A 24,998-nucleotide genomic window follows, 5' to 3' on the forward strand; every position below is an offset into this window, starting at 1 on the left:
GTCGCCGAGCAACACGGACTTTCAACTCCCGCCACAGATTTTCTATGGGGTTGAGGTCTGGAGACTGGCTAGGCCACTCCAGGACTTTCAAATGCTTCTTACGGAGCCACTCCTTTGTTGCCCGGGCGGTGTGTTTTGGATCATTGTCATGTTGGAAGACCCAGCCTCGTTTCATCTTCAAAGTTCTCACTGATGGAAGGAGGTTTTGGCTCAAAATCTCACGATACATGGCCCCATTCATTCTGTCCTTAACACGGATCAGTCGTCCTGTCCCCTTGGCAGAAAAACAGCCCCATAGCATGATGTTTCCACCCCCATGCTTCACAGTAGGTATGGTGTTCTTGGGATGCAACTCAGTATTCTTCTTCCTCCAAACACGACGAGTTGAGTTTATACCAAAAAGTTCTACTTTGGTTTCATCTGACCACATGACATTCTCCCAATCCTCTGCTGTATCATCCATGTGCTCTCTGGCAAACTTCAGACGGGCCTGGACATGCACTGGCTTCAGCAGCGGAACACGTCTGGCACTGCGGGATTTGATTCCCTGCCGTTGTAGTGTGTTACTGATGGTGACCTTTGTTACTTTGGTCCCAGCTCTCTGCAGGTCATTCACCAGGTCCCCCCGTGTGGTTCTGGGATCTTTGCTCACCGTTCTCATGATCATTTTGACCCCACGGGATGAGATCTTGCGTGGAGCCCCAGATCGAGGGAGATTATCAGTGGTCTTGTATGTCTTCCATTTTCTGATGATTGCTCCCACAGTTGATTTTTTCACACCAAGCTGCTTGCCTATTGTAGATTCACTCTTCCCAGTCTGGTGCAGGTCTACAATACTTTTCCTGGTGTCCTTCGAAAGCTCTTTGGTCTTGGCCATGGCGGAGTTTGGAGTCTGACTGTTTGAGGCCGTGGACAGGTGTCTTTTATACAGATGAGTTCAAACAGGTGCCATTCATACAGGTAACGAGTGGGGGACAGAAAAGCTTCTTACAGAAGACGTTACAGGTCTGTGAGAGCCAGAGATTTTCCTTGTTTGAGGTGACCAAATACTTATTTTCCACCCTGATTTACGAATAAATTCTTTACAAATCCTACCATGTGGATTCATGGATTTTTTTTTCACATTCTGTCTCTCACAGTTGAAGTGTACCTCTGGTGCAAATTACTGACCTCTGTCATCATTTTAAGTGGGGGAACTTGCACAATCGGTGGCTGACTAAATACTTTTTTTGCCCCACTGTATGTATGACTGCAGTAGAGGCCAAAAGGAACATGAACATTATGAAAATTTGCAATTTCTTAGGTTGTGTCCTTTTTGAGTTCTTTTGTCTTGCATCCTGTTAGAGTATAATTTAATGCTAAAACATTGTATTACCTGTTTTTGCATTATCCAGTAAATATTGTTGTTCTTTTGATAAAAATGTGTTCAGCGTAGCTGATTTGTGCACCATGAGCATCCTTTAGCTTCTGTGATTCAATTGCTACACTCTGATTGGTTCACAATAAAGAATTGGGTTCAGAAAGGGAAGTTGTGGGTTAAAGATTTGGTAAACAAGGGGTAATTCAGGCACTTAGTCTTCCATATACACAGAAACTTGTAAAAACAATTAATTAACCAAAAGGGAAAAATGGTCCAAATCAAAGCTGAAACTTGATACCAACATTTTAAAAATCTTTTCTAATAAGTAAACATTCAAACCTGTCAATCAAACAGGGACCCCGCGATGCATGTCTTTTTTGTTAGCAGTTTGTTGTCTTTAAGCTCAAACCAAAACCACTGTGCTTATTTTGTCGACAGACTGCCACAGACCAAGAGGTAAGGCATGGCTGCTTTAAAGCACTACTTGTTGTGACAAATGAACCAAAGTAAATAGGAAAAATTAATCTAGTGTACTCAGAAGTAAACATCAGAAAATTACATGTGATAATATTTTTTAAATAAAACAATACATTTTTATCTAAATTGGTAAGATATAGTGTGTTCTTTTTGAGATTCCTCGCTAGTTAGAAAACAAATTTTGTTCATTTGTCAGAGAGAAAAAAACCCAACAACAAACAGCAACAAATTGTCAAAGTCACAAATGTTTTCATGTCAAGATCAAGTCTCTCTCTGATCCACACAGTCACTTTCATTTGCCTATATATGTTCAGTCCGTAACACGCCATGGTCTTTAATGTTTTGGAAAAAGGAGGTGTTGTGTGTTTGCTGTATTTCTGTTCTGCATAAACACAAAGAGAACTGGGCCTAATGAAGCATAGTGATGAATGTGTGAGGACATGAAGGACAGAAAACCTGTTGAGTAGGTTCACTTACCAAAGTGATGTGTGTACAAACACAAGACTGAGTGACATTAAACATTACCAGGTAACAGACATGCTGCCCGTGTGATACAAAAAACTGCAAATCTCTGTACCTTTACCTAACAATATTTTGTAATAAGTTGACATATGAATGATGGACATTGATTATTGGATTTTATAAATTTGTCTCTGCTGTTGACTGACTAGTGTAATTACTAATCATTTAATAATTATTAACTGTGATTTGTGAATGTTTTGTGTATAATTGTTTTATTTTATTTGATAATAGTTTGTGGATGGTCACACGAGCACTGTAGTATTGACTGCAAATAGATACTTGTCTGTAGGTATGTGTATCATTATTCAGTGTTTTGCATAAGACCCTGCTTATATGTTCACTTTTATTTTGTCTAGATTATTCAGAGGAGTAATAGATGCTAAGGGTGATTTTTCTGGACTATAAAAAATAAAAAATATGTGATACTCGACAAAAAGTTCTTCTATTTTCTGTGAAACATTTCATGAACTGAGTATCTGAACTGTGTAATATGTCTGATGATTTTGCTTATTATAAAGCAATTGTTGGACACCATTTCTTCACTTCTTCCATCCTCTGGGAGCAAATATATGATTTCATATTGTTTTCTTGCTGGTTTTATTTGAGTAGTTTCAGTTGTAATTTGAAGTAAATAGGTTTGAAGTTGCAGCTGGCACACTAAACTTCTTGGAGAAATCAGAAATTAATCAAACATCACATTGAGCCACTTAAGCTGATTTTTCTCTTCAGGAGTGAATAAATAACTTAGATTTGGCATATTTAACAAAAATAATAATTATGTCCTTTACTTTTTTCTCCATTCTTTTGTAAAACAGTATATTTAAAAATTAATAATCATATTTTGTCTTTAAAAATGTCATTTTGATTCAAACGTTTGTGGATACTGGTGGATTAACCATTACAGAAACATTAAATATTCTGTTTATAATTACCAGTATTGTTAATTTAAGGCAGCTGTGCTTTGGACGGTGGTCTAATTAATCTATCTATTAAGCACTGTAAGTGTTAAGGTTAAATCAGGCTCAATTATTTCACCTTTGCATTGAGCCTGTGCTCTATAGGTGTCTGAGTGATATATCAAAGAGTAGAATGAATGTAGCTATACATACTGATTTTACCAGCTATCTGGTGTGCTCTTATTGATGCCTCTATTTTGAATACCATGTTTCTGAAAAAAGTCCAGCAACCATGTTGTGTGTCTCCCCTATATATGTTCATTGTTTAAACACAGTGGGCATCCTCCCATTGATTAGCATAGTATATACATACATTTTGTAGCGTACTGCAGCAGTTTGTTACCCCTTTCTCACTGATGGACTTATTGGACTTGGAAAAAAGTTTTTAATGTGACACCTGAAACCAACACATCACTTTTCAAACCTTGGAGACCTGAGACTGCGAGAGTAAAGATGGAACGGTTTGTCAAAATTTCAACAATGAGTACAGTAATATAATCAGCTTGTCTGATCTTGAAAGCTTCTTCATGGAGTTTTGTAAGAAATGAGGATCACAAATCTTATCCAAGTGATCATTTGAGATTTTTGTGATGCACATTCTTCACTTTATTCTGTCTTAAGGCACTTAATTGGGTTTCAGTTCCGAGATGGACTGTTATGTACTATAATACTGGATGATTCACAGTCCACGCTTGAAGCAGCTGAATAAAAAAAACACAGAATTTTCACTGGCCCTATAGAAAGCTGCAAACTAGCATTAACAGCAGGCCTTCATTACTAAGTAGTAACTAGCTATCAATGAGAGCATAACAGAGCTGCTTTCTCTTTCTCAAAATATAAAATCTAGAGCAAATGGATTTTTTTTTTTTATTGATGATTGATTTTCTTTTCACCCTGAAGATGTATTATCCCACTCTCACCCTGTACCTGGGTTTCTGGCCTTTGGCAGCATGTGGTGAGTAAAATGCGTTAGTTTTACTTTTATAATGATTACCATCATCCTTTTCCACTTGTGTTGAAAATAGACATGTCATGCTTCACTTTCTCCCTCATGTCACTCTTACATGTTTATACAAACAAGAAGCAGTTTATCCAGGATATGAATGAGCATTACTCAAGGCTCATATTTGCTGTATTTCCATTTCAGCCACTGCAAGTGATTGTTGTTATCAAGGCTGTGCTAATTATCTGATAAACATCTGAATGAATGATTTTCATCATATTTGGTTGACTTTGGTATTTAGTCTGCATCTCAATTTTACAGCTCACACACTAAGTGGAAAAACCTGACTAACAGTTTTTGTGGAGGATCAAAGATGTCCCCTATTGATATTGTGACCAAAAATGTAACGACTGACCCTAACCTGGGAAACTTCAACCTCAATGGTTTCAACTCTAAGGATGTCTTCACGTCAATTATGAACAATGGACATACAGGTACAAAAACTCACGTTTTACTTCATTTAATTTTTGAGATACTTTACTGCTAATACTGAATATTAAAATGCATTGTATACATTTGGTTGAGAAAAGGATTTAAGTATTTTCTACCACTGTGTAATAGCAAATATCCTGTTTGTAGTATGTTGTAGAAATTAAGAAAGGCTTCATCTCTGTCATAATTAAATATGTTTATCAAAGTTTTCCATGTTACACCCATTTGTAGTGGAGTGCACATTGAAAGGAAATGAAGTTAAAGTGAGTGGAGGTGGACTTAGTGGAACATATACAGGACTTCAGTTTCACTTTCACTGGGGTGATGGAAATCATCCGGGTTCAGAGCACACAGTCGATGAGCACAGATATCCAATGGAGGTACAATGTTTCTTCATCACTTGACATCTAAACTTCTTTTCCTTGTTTTGCTTTGCCTTATAAATGGTTAAATGGTTGGAATCTCTTCCAGATGCACATAGTCACTCAGAAGGATCATCTCACTGCCCCCCGGGAGCATCCAGATGGATATGCTGTACTTGGGTTTTTCATAAATGTCAGTATGTCCCAGACTTCACGCTGCTATTTTTAAATAAGCAACAAAACTGGTTTCAAAGTTCTACCAATACATGGGTTCCCTGACAACGCCTGCTTGCAACGAAGCAGTCGTGTGGACAATCTTTCATGAGCCAATCCACACCAACAGTGAACTGGTGAGTTCTCTTTAGCATAAGAGGAGCAAAGATTGTGTTTAGTGAATTTAAGGGGATTTGCAAATATGAATGTTCTCTTCCTCCTTTTAACACAACACAACAAACAAACAAATATATATGATATGAGAAAATGCTGAAAAGAAAGCTTCTTATATTAATTAATGTGGATTAGAAATTATTTAATTATTTAATTACTGCTAATCCTACTGAATAGCTCGACCAGTAAATGACTCATGGCAAATGGAATCCTTCTGTTTGTGTTGGATTTACAAACAGTTGCAGAAGCAATCACTGAAATGTGCAGACATGCAGCTCTAGACTTACTGGTGACATACCGATGGAGCATACTGGTACATGCTGGTGTCTGCTTGATTATTGTGTTTGATAATCATGCCTTTTTATTTATGTCTTTTTCTGTTGACTCTGTCAACAAGTGAAAATGTTGCGCAAACGGCACGTGACTGTGTGGGATAAACAGATAATTCCGAGTCATGCAAAAGTAACAGAATGACAAGTGAAGTCTTTCTTTTCAACTTATCTACCTGATTATTTACCAGCCAACTGCAGATAGTGAGGCGCACATATGTCTATGTAAGCCCTAGACTTGTCTGGTGGCTCAGCAGATGCATGACTCTTTGAATTTAACTTAAAGGATCAACCAGTATAAAAATCTCTTAAAACACTCAGAGGACATGTGTGCGTACAGTTTTTTAATTTGATGGCAACAACGTCAGTCAATCAAATTGGGATGACGGCAACATCCCAATTTGAATCTTTCTTTGGCTCTCGGAGGAGGCGGACACACTTTTTCTCCTCTCCCTTATCTTCCCTGCTAGTTCTTATGTCCTTGTCTAGTCTCGTGTCTTTTTTGTATTACTTTCCCTGGAACACCCTCTCACAGTCTGTGTCTAAAACCTAAAAGAGAATTATGGATTTGATCAACTGGTCTCTGAATGCTATTGACACCCTTTAACGAGAAGTCTGGGCTCGGGAGAACCCGAGTGCCCTGGAGGGACTTTCCCTGTCGGATACACGATGGACGGGTGGCAGAGGATCGTGTGCCTGGCGGGACTGTCGATCGAGGACGCTGAAGATATCTACCTATTCGGAACCATGATAACAGGGTTCTGGCTGATCGGAGCTGGCTTGGCCCTGGCTTATCGGAGAATTAAGAGAGCAGAACTGGCTGTTCAAACCCCCACAAGGCTGCCCGCTGGGATTGAAACGACAGATGCGACTTCTCAGAAAGGGCTCACTGAAGGCAGCATGGTTAAGAGCTTGGAGGCGCTTACGACTGCAGTGAATGCTCAGAATAACACCTTTGAGCGTATGTATGTTGGATTACATGAGGAAAGAATCAACTCAGAACAACATCTCTGGGCGGAAGCTACATCTCGGATCAGTTGGCTGCAGTTGTGAGGTCTCAGAATCTGCTATGTGAGCAAAAAGAGTGACAAGACCACAGAATCGACTGCTAATAACATCACGGAGAAACTCGCAGCTATTAACGGGAGATTGAGAGACCAGTGTCGGAGTATTAAAAACAGCTTGAAATTCTCATGAGTTGTTTGCAAAAGAAAAATTACCATCATAATCCGGCTACCCCTTCGGCGCCAGCTGTGGGCTCAAGGCTGGAGCCGAACAAAAACTCCCTGATAACGACTGTGTTGAGTCTGTTCCTTCCCATTCCATGCAAGGCCACCTGGGTTGGCTGGAAGACTGTTTACTTAGCCTGGCGGGGCGAAGGACACTGTCTCAGCTGAACTATGGACACGCACTATACTGATCACTCACTGACACATCACCCTCCCTATCCAACACCACCTCCAACGCTTACCTCCCCTCTGATGTGGACATCGGGTCAGCTGGAGGCGCAGTCAAAAGATTGCAGCGGTCCCAGATCAGATGTACACACTGGAACACTTTCCCATGTTGCTTGTCTGTGTTTATTGTGTTATGGTGTGTTGATACCTGTGCATTCCTGTATTATCCTTCTGTGTTGCACATTTTGATGTTTTTTTTCCTCACTACCTAGCCTGACCTGTCTCCCCATTGTGATGTTTGTATTGTATGTACGGTCGGCAAGGTCTGTCATCTTGGTTGTGGGCAAATGACCTGCAACTGACAAATAAAGACTATCTCATCTCATCATCATCAAAAGGCAAAAAGTATATGGTACTACAAGCAAACAGCTGGAAAAGGATTTTGCTGCTAGGTTAAATAGAAACAGGTGATTAGAATACATATAAAAAGAATATCTTTGACAGACAGAGTTGCTCAGAAGCAAATATTGGCAGATGCTCACCAAAAACCAGTTTAATATCTCAGTAATGTTCTTCTCCATAACACTGGGAGATATTTAAATATCTCGTCATCTACAGTGCATAATGTCATCAAAAGATCTGGATAATCTGGAGAAATCACACATGTTTAAAAAAGTGACATATTTTCCCATCTGGACAACATCTTTTCCAGTGAAGGCCTTGCATATTTCCATATACTATATAGAACTATATACTGAATCTATTACAGCAGCTTGGAGTCTTAAAAAAGAGTCTGGGTGCTGTGGTCTGCCTTGAGTCTAGATTTTGATTTGTTGCTGTCATCAAATTTAAAATGAACTTTTTTTTTCCCTTAAAATTGTATATTTTCTATGTAAAACATTTGATACATTTTCTATGTGCTATTGTGATTTTTTTTAATGGTATGTTTCCTTGTTCTTACAAAAAAGTACAGGCTTTCTGAATGAGCAAGGCTTTTTCAGTCACAGTCACTGCTTTAGGGAGTGTATGTCTGTGCTGCCAGGGCGCTAGCTGATGTTAACCTTAACCTAGCCTTTGGTAATCTGTTCTTAGATTAAGAAGTTTCCCATGGAAACACACCTGAATAATATCTACCGACCTACACAACCTCTGCACGAACGTAATGTGTATGCCTCCCCTGGAACTCCTCTACCTTCCTGTAAATTGGAAAAAAACATAAATGATTGATACATTTTTATGACTTTGATTTGGCACATTACATATATGACTCTTTTTCCATTCTTCAGATGCATGGTGTTATCATCCACATCACTGTGGTATGTATCAGCACATTTATCAGGAGAGTTTTATACTGAAAATACTCTGAGATCAGGATTTTGACTGAAAATGTTTCCTGCAAATAGCTGACACTCCACCTTCTTGGCAGCTTCTGCCTGGCTCCCACTGTAGCAGTACACACCAGTCACCCATCAACATTGACAAAAACAATGCTGTGCCGGACAGCCATCTTGATGCCTTTGTATTTAAACATTTTGATAACAACCACGCTATCAAGTACATCACCAACACAGGCCATTCAAGTTTGAAGGGTTTTTTTTTAATCATTCGCAATTGTTTTGGACATGGTTAATATAAAGGTTCTTATTTACATTATTACAGCATCTTACATTATTATTATGCCAATCTTCTTCAACTAAATCAAAAGAGTATGTTTGTAGTATTCTTTTCTTGTGTTGTCAAACAACTGCCAGTGAAGTGTGTACTGGTGGAAAATTTGGTGGAGGAGTCAGGAGGAGGTTTGGGCCATGACTATACCATCCTACAGTTCCACTTCCACTGGGGTGACACATCAGATACGTCTGAAGGCTCAGAGCATACTGTGGACTCAAAAAGATACCCAATGGAGGTAGTGACAAAGATTAAGCATCTGCAGCATTTTCCCCAAACACCTAGCCTGTTTATATTCCATGCCATTAAGTTGGTCTTTTGTCCAGATGCACATTGTAAGCAAGAGAAAGGATTTAACCCTGGATGAGGCACTACAGGCACCGGATGGCTTGGCAATGTTGGGAGTCTTTATTGAGGTAAAACCTGGGGAAGTTAAGCTGTTAACAGTAGTATATATGCTATATTGGTTGTCAAACACTTGGCTTATGATACACATTCCATGTATTTCAAAGAAAGCTAAATCTGCACTACACTCGAATTTCTGAAGGGATCTACAATGTGAACAGGGCAGAAGAAAATAAGTAAGACAAAATAGTTTCTATTTCTACCTGTCCTACGCACCAAGTTATGTGATCACTGTCTCAGACACTCAGTGTCATCGTCTTAGAGTTATCTGATTAACAGTGCAGTTCATGCTGGCGGCTGATGACAGTTGTAATATCACAGATGGGAATCCATTCCTAATAGTTAAAGGAGAAAAAACTTTTTTGCACTCTATATTTGATCATTAGAATTCCACACAAATCTGAGATAAGTGAAATAACATCTCTCAAATACACAAAATATACAAATCTCTGGCATTAGCAATATTAACATATGGCTCGCTTTGAAGTCATATTTTTAATAAACACTTCAACTGTCTTTTCATGGGGAAATACTTGTGAAAATAAAGATGATTAATCATTTTCCTAAATACTTTGCATTATCAATGTCAGACAAAAACTGTGGTCATAATTATGCAGTCATTATCTGAGATGCTTTAAGCTACAGAAGTGATGAGCATCTTTGTGATTTTAAAAAGTCACGTAAAAAATAATATACTTCTGTATGATATGTTATTTTTTTTAAATTAATCACTTGATTGATTTTTAAACTCAATCAAGGCTTTCAAAAAAGCCTGAAGCGATTGTTAGGTCTATAAAGAAAGCTTGCTGTTATTTCCAATATCATTTTGTGAGTTGTGGGTTAAAAGTTTCTCTTAATGTCGATTTTCCAGTCTATCCCTACTACCAAGAGCACCTCTCATGGGAGCACTTTGAGCAGCTCTCATGGGAGTACTGGATCAGGAACAGTAAGTTTCTGTTTTTTTGTCAGTTTTTATTTTAGCTTTGTTAAACTACAACCCATATATTTGAGTTTCTTTCTAATTATCCAATATAACTGTCTCGATAGACACATCCTACATCAGCACCAACATCTAACACAGACTTCTGGAAAACCTGACCAGCTATCTCTCAAAGATACACAATATCAGTGAGCACACATGTGCTTTGTTGAACAGGAAAGCAAACTTCTGAATCAGGGCCCAAGCAGATCACCACATGTTGTGCATCTTTGCTTCATTGTAGGCACAACAGTGATGGTCACATATGAGATCTCCATTGATGACTTGCTTGGCAATGTGAACCGGCATGACTACTACCGCTACAGTGGCTCCCTAACCACACCTTTATGCAACCAAGCAGTTGTCTGGACAGTCTTTAAAGAGTCAGTCAATGTGGACTTAAACCTGGTAAGTTTTACCCATCATCCATTTTAAAAAGGTAATTTGCTAGCCTTGAGACCTTTGTATGGTATGCCATACAGATGAAGCAAAATGGGAATGATAATATACATGGCTGACATACCTATGTACAGTGATTAAAATGACTGTATTCCCTTGGTATTGAAGGCTCAGAACATGAATTGTGACACAGACATTTTAAACATTTGAGCCAACAGCTTGAAATAATGAATAAACTTGAAATAATGAGTAATAATACTGATCACAGAGAGTCAGCAATGTGCATTTCATTTGATATTCTGGTCAGGCACTTAAGTCTGTTGTCATTAGTAATCCGGGTCCAAACTCTTCCTTGGTACCCAAACTCACTGAAGCAAACATCACTGTAGCATCACTGAGAGAGTGATGATAACTGTAATGCACAGTTATCAAGTAAATGCATATCAAGTCTCCACAAAAGACAAATTCAATGACCAAGATCAAGTATTATTGTGATAGTCAACCTTAACGACACACAGTTAAAAGCAAAGCACCTCTCAATACCAGCATGAAAAATGTAAAAATAACACTTTTGTCATTGCACTATTGTAAAAAAAGATGCAATAATTTTTATTAATGCTAGAGTAATGGTAAAAATACATCACAGCACAATAATCTATGACAGAGTACACTCAAATGTAAGCAGTTCACCTGCTCAGTTTCCTCTGGTGTGAATGACACTTTCAGTTATCTGTGAAATCAGCTGCTCTCAGTATATCACTAATCAGTGTTGGGCAGGAAGAGGAAAAACATGTGACTGTCTTCAACAGTTCAACATAATCTTTGGCAATCTGTACATGTATCACGTGATTTCACCTCTTCATCAACTCTTATGAGACATCCATGACAGGCTTCAACAGCTAGCAGATTACAGGCTACACTTCTGCAACAATAAACCAGAGCGTGCATTCCAGTGCAGGAACATATACATCAAATAATGATATGACTTTTTTCAAGTGAATATTTAAATGTGTCCCAAAGGATTTCTTTCATTCTTATCCACTAGATCAAGATGTTCCCCAAGCAAACAGGATATTTCAATGTCTATCGGCCCACACAGCCCCTGCCAGTGGCCACGGGACCAGTGAATCTGCATCCAGTGCTTCTCGACCTCTCTTATGTCTTCTGCTGCTGGCATGCCTCTGTGTCTATTTTATATAATTTGGACCTGTGATGAACTGCTGTGAAAAATATATATTGTACTGCACTTATTAATTTCTTTATATGTTAGCTTGGAAAGTGGTTTTTCATTGATGAGATTTGAATATGTACTTTATATGTACTATATGTATATCATTATAATGGTTGACCAGAAATGCTGCTTATTAAACTTTGAGGGGATTAATGTCAAGCTGGCATGATATTAAACCTTGAAACTAGGTTGCCAAACAAAAATAATTCTGCGCTTGCTATAAAATAGCTGTTTGCTTTGCTTCAGCAAAACATATCTTATAAGAAAAATAAAAAAGTCAATCACTAATTAAAAACATGAGTATGTTTTGAGTATAGGTGGTCATCTTGTGTGTTTGCTATACAAAAAGCAAAGAAAAATATATTTTTTAATTAAATGATCTTGTGCTTTAGCAGTGGAAAATGTTTTCTTGTAGCCAGTTTAAATTAAAACAACACTTGTCTGAAATTGTAATGTGTGATTCTTGTGTAAAGCTACAGGCCTTAGTTTTTCATGATACCATCATCCTGTAATCTCCTTGCAATATTACACCACCAACATCAGCCTGAACAATTAAAACAAGGCAGGATGGATCCATATTGCTATGTTAATGTGAATCTGATACATTTATCTATTTTTTTAATCATTACAATACACGGTTTTATGTCACTCTGGATAAAAACACATGCACAGTATATCAAATGTAAGTTAAACAATTAAGCTATGACACTGAGGTACAGGTAACTTACTCCAATTAAGCTGCTTTGTTGTTTTCTTGCATTAGGTCATTACAGCAGTACATTGTTCACCAGCTATGGTAGAAGGCACAGTACTTCCTGGAGCATGCTAAGCATACTGTAAATCTGACTGACCTTAAGTTACTTTTTCAAGATAAGTCAACAGAGTAAGAAGTGCTTTGATGGAAGGTGCTCTAATAGAGGTACCTGTTAACAATGATTATGACTAATGCTCATTCTGTTAATAGGAAGCATCTACTTGCATGACTAAAATGACCTCTGTAGATACTAGATAGTGACAGCAGGATTAGTATGTCAGCCAAAAGAGAGCAATGTGGGAGTGGTATCTTTTGTCAGTTTGATTTTACTGTCAGCAAAAATTACAGTTGATCAGGAACCAGTCTAGGTGGAGCATGTTACATAGACATAGATAATAGATAATCTGTCAAACCTCTATTCAATTGCATTACTTTTAACATTGAGCATAACCTTTTTTGTACAGTGACTGACTTCATAAGGGCGATGTTCATTGTCCCATCTTAGACAGCGCTCGGGGTGCTTGATTTAGTGTGAAAGCCTCCATAAGGAGCTTCCTTGTCTTGATTTCAGTGGTTTCTATATTCTCCTTTGGCTAGGTTATTATCCCAGCAGGGGATATATGATCACCGGCAGGGCGTAGGTGATAACTGACCAGATCTTCTCCTTCCCATTCAGCTGACCCCTCTGGACTTGAGGTGTGTGTGTGTGTGTGTGTGTGTGTGTGTGTGTGTGTGTGTGTGTGTGTGTGTGTGTGTGTGTGTGTGTGTGTGTGTGTGTGTGTGTGTGTGTGTGTGTGTAAACTTCAGTCCTTTCTTTTTGAAAACAACAAAATGTGAGGTTGTATAAATAAATAAGTAAATACTGACAGTCGGGGATTAAATTAAATGGGAAGAACACAAATGAATTACCAACTGAAGCCTCATATACCTACATACTTACAACATAATTTCAATGGTTAACTAGATTTCACCAAACAAATATTTCACTGAACAACTGATATTGAACTGGGAGAAAAACAAAAGTTTCATACAGTATACAATGGAATTCATATTGCATCTCGTTTTTAGATTTCTTTACCACCTGATTTTGAAACATTTTTAAAAATTTACATGATGAACAATGCAATCTTAATTCCTCATCACAATCACTCTAGAAGTTCACCCCACAGATTTTTCATTTGAGCAATAATCACATATTTACATATGATATATTTTTCTCCTCTAATTTCAAACAATCTCTGGATATAGTTTGGAAGGAGATCATTTTGTCCTTTGTACAATATCAGTGTAGTGCTGAGTTAAACAAAATCGTAAAACTTTAAGGCATGCAATTTCATGAATATTCAGCTGCTTTGTTCATGACGATCTGATCCATTTATTATAGCTTTCTTTTAAATATAAATTGGATTAGTATTAGTTTTATGTTTCCCCAAGCCCTCTCAGAGTAGGTCATACATTTGAGTATTGGGGGAGCAATATAGCAATGATGATTAATGATTTTTGATTTAATATTTAATATTTTTACATTGCTTGTATGGGCCGTTCCAACATTACCATTTCCAGAAATATAGTTTTACACACTTCTTCTATTTAAACATCATTCATCACAATCTCTGTATGTGCTAAAAGTGCATCGATTGCTTCCATATGTAATGACTGGTATGTATTATGATCTGATATCTTTGTGTTGGTGTTGTGTTTTATGTCATCATAACTGCTGAACCAGGATAAACATTGCAACTGACAAATGACAAAGTCTGAGCATTCAGTTAGCATTACCCAAGAAGACAGCGAATGCTTTTAAATACAATCAATAGCAAACCAGCACGAGCAACTTGAACGTGGGTAACAGCAAACCTAACTCTTTGTTCTGGGGTTTTATGCAAGCAAAATGATTTATTTCTTTCCCCCGTGGTTGGTCAGTTGAAATGATAATCCTGGACCAGCATTATTATGGTGATGCAGGAACAACAGCAACATATCACATCAGATACATGCATACAAGCACAAAACGCAACTAGAAGAACAAATCCTCTTTTTCCCCAAAATAAACATTTTCTCGACTTCTGTTTTAACTTCATAATTACACAGGATTTGTTTCTAAAAACCAGGATGAGTATTCTGCTCAAAAATCTTCTTAGAAAGTAGTCTGAGTTAGCATTTTCAACTATATTCACAAACCTAGAAAAAGGATGTTCTGGGCATGAGAAAAAATGGGAAGAAATGAGAAAACATTAGCAGGGACTTCCAGGGGAAAATTACAAGAGCAACTCTAAGCAAGCAATGGACTGAAATGGCCTGCATTTGTATAGCGCTTTACTTAGTCTCTAAGGACCCCAAAGTGCTTTACACTACATTCAGTCATTCACGCACACATTCACACACTGGTGATGGCAAGCTACATTGTAGCCACAGCTGCCCTGGGGTGCACTGACAGAGGGGAAAGGTGAAAGTAGTAACCTATGGTACAATACATTCTTCCAAGAGGTTTGACTGGTTGATGAAACAAAACAAAAACAAAAAATAACCAAAAAATAGAAAAGCTGCCTGTGCCAAAATGAAAACAAACAGAGTCACACACTGTGCATGTGTGCAATGTGTGCTTATGTAATCACTTCTTAAAAGGCAATAAATCAAAGTACTCGTTCCTTCCCTGGGAAGGGAAAAAAAACTCACCTTTAAATGGAAAAATACACCAGTAGAGCCAGACACAGGGAGGGGCAGCAATATACCATGACTACTTGGGCTGAATGGAAAGAGAGACTAGAAAGTCAAAGACAAGAAAACAAACTATGGGAGAGCAAAGACAACATTTAATGTCATGCAGTAGTGGCATGTACTGTTGTAGTAAAAAGTTTACTTGCACTCATCATGGGCATGAGTATCATGGTCATTTGGGGTTTTTATTGATTCCTTTGAGCTGTTATTTTTCCACGGTGGAATGATTGTACAGCATACATCTTTAATGACTTTAAAAAACAAGAATTGGATGCACAAGTTTTAATTCATTTTTCTCTTTTCAGACAAGGTTGAAAGTATACATACAGGGTGATATATGTACATAACAGCCCCACTAATATTAGGTAAAATGAGACTTTTCGTTCACCAAAAAGCTTCTGGCATAATTCTGGCTGGATATTTGACCACTATTCTGGGTAGAGTTAGTGGAGTTCATTTAAATTGGTTAGTTTTCACAGATACACATTTTTTTGTATTTGAAAAAGGAAAGAAAGTGGCTGTGGAAAGTTCCCAGAGCTCTCAGAAGTCTGAGCTGGAATAATAACATGTGACACATTCTTTTAAGAGGCATGATTGGTTGGTCAAATTACAACTTGTTTAAGTGACACATTTTGGGTTCCCACAAGGAGGAAATTTCAGTCTGAGACCTCAAATGGAGCCAGAAGAAAAAACTAGATAATAAAAGAGATAAAAGTAAAGAAAATAATTTTAAAAAGAGAAGATTTTGCTGAAATGAAAAATCCCCTGAAAGCATTAAATGTGTGGAAGGGACAGAAGAAGAAAAACTAGGAAAAATGCTCAAGAGAAAAAGGAAAAAAGGACAAGGACAAGACAGATTAATCTTCTCAGAGAAATTGTTGTTTGTTTGTATCCTTCCTTAGAGCGTCAGTGTGTCAGAGCAGATCACTTTAACATACCAGAATTTGGCTTGCATGCGCAAATATTACATTTTGAAATACTGTTCGGGAATTTTGTACTATCCCAAATCTCAATTCTTGGACAGGTGAAGGACGCGACTGAACATCGCTTTAATCTGACAACCAACAAGACCAATTGGAAGAAGTAAAGCACTCTGCTCCACCAAAGCATCGGGTTAGGCATAAGACTCTCACCTTAACTTTGGTAATTCAGTGGTGAGGGAGGAATGCTGATTGAGCTCTACTTGCTCTAGCCATCGGTCAGTTCAGGGAAATAAAACAGTAAAGTGCTATCTATCTAAGTTTCCCTTTTGCACCATAGAAGAAATAAGTGCTAGGAAGTGCTCTGATATGTCTTATCTGTCCAGAGAAAATGCAAAATGTGGCAAATGCATAACTCCACCAGGACTGAAAAACAAATTAGAGAAAAGAATTCTTATCCAGCACTTCCATTATGAACTATACAGGGTAGGCCATTTATATGGATACACCATAATAAAATGGGAATGGTTGGTGATATTAAAGTCCTGTTTGTGGCACATTAGTATATGTGTGGGGGCAAACTCCACAAGATGGGTGGTGACCATGGTGGCCATTTAGAAGTCGGACATCTTGGATACAACTTTTGTTTTTCCAATAGGAAGAGGGTCATGTGACACATCAAACTTGGTAACGTTATTCTTTCATGAGTTATTTACAAGTTTCTCTTTGTTCACAGCCGTTGACATGTCAAAGAGGTTAGCACGTGAGGAGCGGATCAAAATTGTGTTGATATCTGGGGAACGCAGTAACTGGGTCATTGCAGCAGATTTCAATGCAAGACACTCTACGAGACCACCCATCTCCCATGCTACAGTTAGCAAACTGTTTGCTAAGTTTTGTGAAACTGGTTCAGTGTTGGATTTGCCAAAATGTGGACGCAAGAAAACTGTCACTAATGAAGAAACATCAGTGGCTGTCCTAGCTTCATTCAGCAAGAGCCCACAGCGTAGCACTCGCCGCATGTCACTGGAGAGTGGCATTAGTCGAACATCCCTTTGGCAGATATTAGCTACTCACAAATGGCACCCTTACAAACTCCAGCTGCTGCAGCATCTCAATGAGGATGACCCAGATCGGCGCACAGAATTTGCAGGACCCTCAGTTCACGCAGAAGATTTTGTTCAGTGATGAGGCAAACCTTTATGTGAATGGTGACGTTAACAAACAAAACCACCGCTATTGGTTTGACACTAACCCCACATTGGATGGATCCCTCCAAGACTGTTGGCACAACAAAAGTGATGGTTTGGTGTGGTATATGGGGTACAACGATAGTGGGTCCATTCTTCATCAATGGAAACCTCAAGGCCACTGGATATTTGAAATTACTACATGATGATGTGTTTCCCTCTTTATGCACTGAAGCTGGCACGTTCCCTGAGTTTTTCCAGCAAGATGGTGCACCACCACATTATGGGTGCCAGGTCCGAGCATTCCTAGATGAACAGTTTCCTGGAAAGTGGATTGGTCGTCGTTGGCCAGTTGAATGGGCCAACAGTCTCCCGATCTGACCCCCTTAGACTTTTATCTTTGGGGTCATCTGAAGGTAATTGTCTATGGTGTGAAGATACGAGATGTGCAGCACCTGAAACTACGGATACTGGATGCCTGTGCTGGCATTTCTCCTGCGGTGTTGCTATCAGTGTGTGAAGAGTGGGAGAAGAGGGTTGCATTGACAATCCAACACAATGGGCAGCACATTGAACACATTTTATAAGTGGTCAGAAACTTGTAAATAACTCATGAAAGAATAAAATTACGTTGAAACCAAGCACACCATTGTTTTTCTTGTGACATTACCAATAAGTTTGATGTGTCACATGGCCCTCTTCCTACTGAAAAAACAAAAGTTGTATCCAAGATGGCCGACTTCTAAATGGCCACCATGGTCACCACCCATCTGGTGGAGTTTGCCCCCTCACATATACCAATGTACCACAAAAAGGACTTTACTATAACCAACCATTCCCATTTTATTATGGTGTATCCATATAAATGGCCCACCCTGTATATGTCACCAGTCTCATTATGTCCAGTGTTTATTATGTTTTTTTCTGTTGTGTAGTACTGTCTCTTAGACAAATATTGGTATGGCTGGATCAGTGTACACCTAAATCTGAGTGACAGTTCATGTCAATTAAATTTTATTTACATAGTGCCAAATCACAACAACAGTTTGCATCAAGGTGCTTTATATTGTAAGGTGAAGACCCTACAATAATACAGATAAAACAGAGAAACCCCAAAAGTCAAATGACCCCTATGAGCAAGTGCTTTTTTTCGACAGTGGAAAGGAAAAAAGTCCATTTTAATAGGAAGAAACATCCAGCAGAATCAGGCTCAGGGAGGGGCAGCCATCTGACGCAACTGATTGGGATGAGTGGATGAAGATAGGATAATAACCATTATGCAGAGAGGTGTATAAACACATAATGGGTGGAAAAGGTATCTGACTTGTACTTCTCACCTGACTGGATTCCAATTTATTATCTAGAGGATGACGAAGAATCAGATGCTTCAGTTTAAAATGTATGTTGTGTGTCTGTTTTGTTTCTCATAACATTTGCTATACACTGTCAGTGCCTATTCCATCTTGTTGTTTGTGCAATATTTGTAGATGTGATGTACTTGCGTAATCTATGAATAATCGAAAGGCAGGACTGGAAAATGTTCAGACTTGGCTCTTGTCTGTGCCAAGCTTACTTGGCCAAATGGAAGGTGTCATAGTGTCATCAGAATCAGAATACTTTATTGATCCCTGGGGGAAATCATTTTTTGTTACAGTGCTCCATTATAAACAAACATTAACAAGACAGACAATACTCTAACTAAGAATAGTACAATATATACATATAATTATACAGTGGAGCAAAAAAGTATTTAGTCAGCCACCGATTGTGCAAGTTCCCCCACCTAAAATGATGACAGAGGTCAGTAATTTGCACCAGAGGTACACTTCAACTGTGAGAGACAGAATGTGAAAAAAAAATCCATGAATCCACATGGTAGGATTTGTAAAGAATTTATTCGTAAATCAGGGTGGAAAATAAGTATTTGGTCAATAACAAAAATACAACTCAATACTTTGTAACATAACCTTTGTTGGCAATAACAGAGGTCAAACGTTTACTATAGGTCTTTACCAGGTTTGCACACACAGTAGCTGGTATTTTGGCCCATTCCTCCATGCAGATCTTCTCGAGAGCAGTGATGTTTTGGGGCTGTCGCCGAGCAACACGGACTTTCAACTCCCGCCACAGATTTTCTATGGGGTTGAGGTCTGGAGACTGGCTAGGCCACTCCAGGACTTTCAAATGCTTCTTACGGAGCCACTCCTTTGTTGCCCGGGCGGTGTGTTTTGGATCATTGTCATGTTGGAAGACCCAGCCTCGTTTCATCTTCAAAGTTCTCACTGATGGAAGGAGGTTTTGGCTCAAAATCTCACGATACATGGCCCCATTCATTCTGTCCTTAACACGGATCAGTCGTCCTGTCCCCTTGGCAGAAAAACAGCCCCATAGCATGATGTTTCCACCCCCATGCTTCACAGTAGGTATGGTGTTCTTGGGATGCAACTCAGTATTCTTCTTCCTCCAAACACGACGAGTTGAGTTTATACCAAAAAGTTCTACTTTGGTTTCATCTGACCACATGACATTCTCCCAATCCTCTGCTGTATCATCCATGTGCTCTCTGGCAAACTTCAGACGGGCCTGGACATGCACTGGCTTCAGCAGCGGAACACGTCTGGCACTGCGGGATTTGATTCCCTGCCGTTGTAGTGTGTTACTGATGGTGACCTTTGTTACTTTGGTCCCAGCTCTCTGCAGGTCATTCACCAGGTCCCCCCGTGTGGTTATGGGATCTTTGCTCACCGTTCTCATGATCATTTTGACCCCACGGGATGAGATCTTGCGTGGAGCCCCAGATCGAGGGAGATTATCAGTGGTCTTGTATGTCTTCCATTTTCTGATGATTGCTCCCACAGTTGATTTTTTCACACCAAGCTGCTTGCCTATTGTAGATTCACTCTTCCCAGTCTGGTGCAGGTCTACAATACTTTTCCTGGTGTCCTTCGAAAGCTCTTTGGTCTTGGCCATGGCGGCGTTTGGAGTCTGACTGTTTGAGGCTGTGGACAGGTGTCTTTTATACAGATGATGAGTTCAAACAGGTGCCATTCATACAGGTAACGAGTGGGGGACAGAAAAGCTTCTTACAGAAGACATTACAGGTCTGTGAGAGCCAGAGATTTTCCTTGTTTGAGGTGACCAAATACTTATTTTCCACCCTGATTTACGAATAAATTCTTTACAAATCCTACCATGTGGATTCATGGATTTTTTTTTCACATTCTGTCTCTCACAGTTGAAGTGTACCTCTGGTTCAAGTTACTGACCTCTGTCATCATTTTAAGTGGGGGAACTTGCACAATCGGTGGCTGACTAAATACTTTTTTGCCCCACTGTATATATATATATATATATATATATATATATATATATATATATATATATATATATATATATATATATATATATATATATATATATATATATATGTACATAAAGTCACTTATTAATAAATAGCTGAAAAAGAAACATGTGTAGCTATAGCAGTAAACAGTGTGTTAAGTGGATGCGTTGTACAGGGAGATGGCCACAGGCAGGAAAGATTTCCTGTGTCGTTCAGTGGTGCTTTTCGGTACTCTCAGTCTCTCATTGAACGTGCTCCTTTGACTGACCAGCATATCATGGAGTGGGTGGGAGGTGTTATCCAACATTGTCTTTATCTTGGACAACATCCGCCTCTCCGACACCACCTTGAGGGAGCCCAGCTCCATCCCCACAACATTACTGGCCTAAGGGATCAGTTTATCGAGTCTGTTGGCATCTGCTACCCTCAGCCTGCTCCCCCAGCATGCAACAGCATAGAGGATCGCACTGGCCACAACAGACTCATAGAAAATCCTGAGCACTTTCTGTCAAATGTTGAAGGACCTCAGTCGCCTCAAAAAATAGAGACGACTCTGGCCCTTTCTGTAAAGTGCTGTGGTGTTTTTAGCCCAGTCCAGTTTATTGTCAATGTTTATTCCAAGGTATTTATAGTCCTCTACAATGTCAACACTGACCCCCTGGATTGAAACAGGGGTCAAGTGTTTCCTGGTCTTCCTGAAGTCTACGATCAGTGCCTTGGTCTTTGCCACGTTGAGCTGCAGATGATTCTGCTCACACCACGTGACAAAGGAGTCGACCACAGCCCAGTACTCTGTCTCATCATCCCTGCTGATGCATCCAACCACCGCGCAGTCATCAGAAAACTTCTGAAGATGGCAGGTCTCTGTGCAGTGGCTGAAGTCTGTGGTGTAGAGGGTGAAGAGGAAGGGGGAGAGGACAGTCCCCTGTGGTGCCCCTGTGTTGCTGATTACCTTGTCAGACACACACTTTGCGAGACGTACATATTGTGGTCTTCCTGTCAGGTGATCAACAATCCAGGACACCAGAGAAGCATCCACCTGCATCGCTGCTAACTTATCACCCAGGAGGGTCGGCCTGATGGTATTGAAAGCACTGGAAAAGTCGAAAGACATGACCCTCACAGTGCTCGCCGGCTGGTCCAGATGGGTGTAGACACGATTGATCAGGTTCCCTCCTCACAATTGGCACATAGCGGGGGGTGAGGTGAATCAGGTTATGATCTGACCTACCAAGTGGGGGGAGGGAGAAGGAGCTGTATGCATCCTTGACATTAGCATACAGTAGGTCTAGAATTTTTTCTCCCCTGGTCGGACAGTCCACATATTGTCTGAATGTTGGTAGTGTATTGTCCAGTGATACATGGTTGAAGTCACCCGAGATTACAATAAAGGCACTCGGGTGCTGAGTCTGTAACCAGGCTATGGCAGAGTGGATAGTGTCACATGCAGCTGTGGGGTTAGCAGAGGGAGGAACATAAACAGCCACCAAGATGACGTGAGAGAATGTCCTTATAATCTTTTAATACAGAATATACTCAACAGTACAAGGAAGGAATGTTCTGACTGTATCTCTTTTGCATTGTTTCTTTATTTGGGGGATTAATAACGATAGTCTTTTTTAATTCTTTTTTTTTAAAAAGCCCATTTGTTTTGTTTTGTTTTTTGTTGTTGTTTTTTAAACACAGGACTTCCTTTATGGTAAATCTCAGGATCAAATTATAGCAGTATTGAATTTTCATAAGATTTTTGTATCTCATCAAAATGTAAACCTGATCATCTTAGTATTGCAACTTTTACTTGCAAACTTTCTTTCACCAAAGAGTCTAAATTTCTAGCATTCCCCTGTTGCTTGCTTCCTCCTAATTTCTTGTTAGGAAACTAAATGGAAAAGGTTTACCACTTAAAGACACATCAACATCCTGTGGATTTTTTTAGTCCAACAGATCAAAAACAAAACAACATGTAAAAATAACCTCTCTTCAAATCTGAATGGCATATGTACACCACAACACTTCCATATATGAGTGATATACACACAAAAAACACACGGGAAGTGACTGAGGTAGCTGAGTGTTGCAGCTTTAAAAGGATGCATTCAAACATTCACTAGTAAGCAACACACATTTAATCTCAAAACTCTCTGGAAACAAAATACGGAAGTTTACATCAGATATTTTGATGTATCAAAACTACAAACTTACATTGTTTCCTTCAATGAATTGTCACGGTTCTGGGTCACCGACTGTGGTGAGTGAAATGGACACTCTTTCTGTTCCTTCTGACTCAGGTGCTAGGTTTATTTTTTCAGGAGCTATTTTTTGTGTCTCCTCGGAAAATAACAAGGATTTCTCTGTCTCACCCATGGTCATTGCTCCTAAGACTGCCTTTGTTGAGCCAACGTGTCGTGTTAATGACTGCGATCACGCTGTTGTTTCCATGCCCGGAGTAGCTGAGCCTTGCACTATGAACATAGGGAATTTAAGTGTTAGGGAAGCTTTTTTGTCTCCAGCAGCTCCTTCAGGGAAAGCAATAAACCTTTCTGAAACAGGGTTTTCTGACCATATTGTCCCGTCCTCACTTTCACCCCAGTCAAACATCAAGTCTGTAAAGTTGCCCGCAGTTCAGTCAGCCACTCCACCACCTATCACGCCTCCACTACAACAGTCTCCGCTGCCTATAGCTCAGCTGCCACGAGCTCAGCAGCCTACCCACTCATTCATTCAGTCACCATCATAATTACAAGCAGGGGACACACTTCATCATTACATCTGCCGGTTCATTTAAGCTGGCCATCTCAGAGACAGTTGCTTCCTCTAGGGCCTCCCCAGAGGCTGGGTGTCAGTCACCAGCCAACTCTGGACCTCTAGAGGTCAAGACACCAACACAAGCAGCTTCACTGGGGAACTTTACTGAGCAGTCTCAGCTGTCATCCCCTGCTGAGAGCTCCAGTGAGTTCGCCCTTCTGCCTCCGTCCTCTGCTGGAAGGTCAGAAGGACCCGTTCAGCCGTCTATATCTCAGCTGGAGGGCCGGAGGAGCCCGTCCAGCCTCAAGCCACGTCAGCTGGGGGTTTGGGAGAACCCAGCCAGCCTCAAGTTTTGTCAGCTGGAGGGCCCAAGCCACCCGTCCAGCCTCAGGCCAAGTTAGCTGGAGGGCCCGAGGAGCCCGTCCAGCCTCAAGCCACGTCAGCTGGGGGTTTGGGAGAACCCAGCCAGCCCCTGGTCTCGTCAGCTGGGGGTTCAGGTGAACCCAGCCAGCATCATGCCTTGTCTGCTGGAGGGCCCGAGTCACCCATCCAGCTTCAAGCCAAGTTAGCTGGTGGGTCCGAGGAGCCCAACCAGCACCACGCCTCGTCTTGTGGGGGTCCTGGACGACCCAGCCAGCACATCCTCATGTCAGCTGATGGTCCGGGGAAGTCTGTTCAGCCGTCACCTGCTGAATCATCCCCTGTGACTTCTACACCGTCACCTGCAGCATCCACATCACTGCCTGCAGCCTCACCACCTGCAGCATCCACATCACTGCCTGCTGCATCCACATCACCGCCTGCTGCATCCACATCACCGCCTGCTGCATCATCGCCTGCAGCATCATCGCCTGCAGCATCATCGCCTGCAGCATCGCCACTGTCAGGTTCCGCAGCCGCCACCCTGCCGTCAGGTTCCACAGTGTCTTCATCCACGCCTGCAGCGTCAGCCTCATCCATGCCTGCAGCGTCAGCCTCATCCACGCCTGCAGTGTCAGCCTCATCCACGCCTGCAGTGTCAGCCTCATCCACGCCTGGTCCTGCCTCTGTGTCTTCATCCAAGCCTGGTCCAGCCTCCGTGTCTTCATCCACGCCTGGTCCAGCCTCCATGTCTTCATCCACACCTGATCCAGTCTCCATGTCTTCATCCACGTCTGGTCCAGCCTCCGTGACTTCATCTTCGCCTGGTCCAGCTTCAGCCTCGCCTTTGCCTGGCCCAGCTTCAGCCTTGCCTTTGCCTGGTCCAGCTTCAGCGTCTGCTTCAGCCTCGTCTGGTCCTGCCTCGTCTGGTCCTGCCTCGTCTGCTTTTGCCTTGTCTGCTTCAGCCTCATCTGCTCCAGCCTCGTCTGCTCCAGCCTCGTCTGGTTCAAGGTTCAAGGTTCAAGGTTCTTTATTTGTCACATGCATAGTTATACAAGTAT

General features: G+C 40.5%; 1 protein-coding gene across 1 annotated transcript in view; it reads right to left on the bottom strand.

Moving 5' to 3' along the window:
• LOC113019255 (receptor-type tyrosine-protein phosphatase H-like) overlaps nt 1-24,998 on the bottom strand; it is a 423,637-nt gene that overhangs the window by 307,724 nt on the left and 90,915 nt on the right.

The sequence above is a fragment of the Astatotilapia calliptera genome, chromosome 3 (genome assembly GCF_900246225.1).
Source record: "Astatotilapia calliptera chromosome 3, fAstCal1.2, whole genome shotgun sequence".
Classification (NCBI taxonomy): domain Eukaryota; kingdom Metazoa; phylum Chordata; class Actinopteri; order Cichliformes; family Cichlidae; genus Astatotilapia; species Astatotilapia calliptera.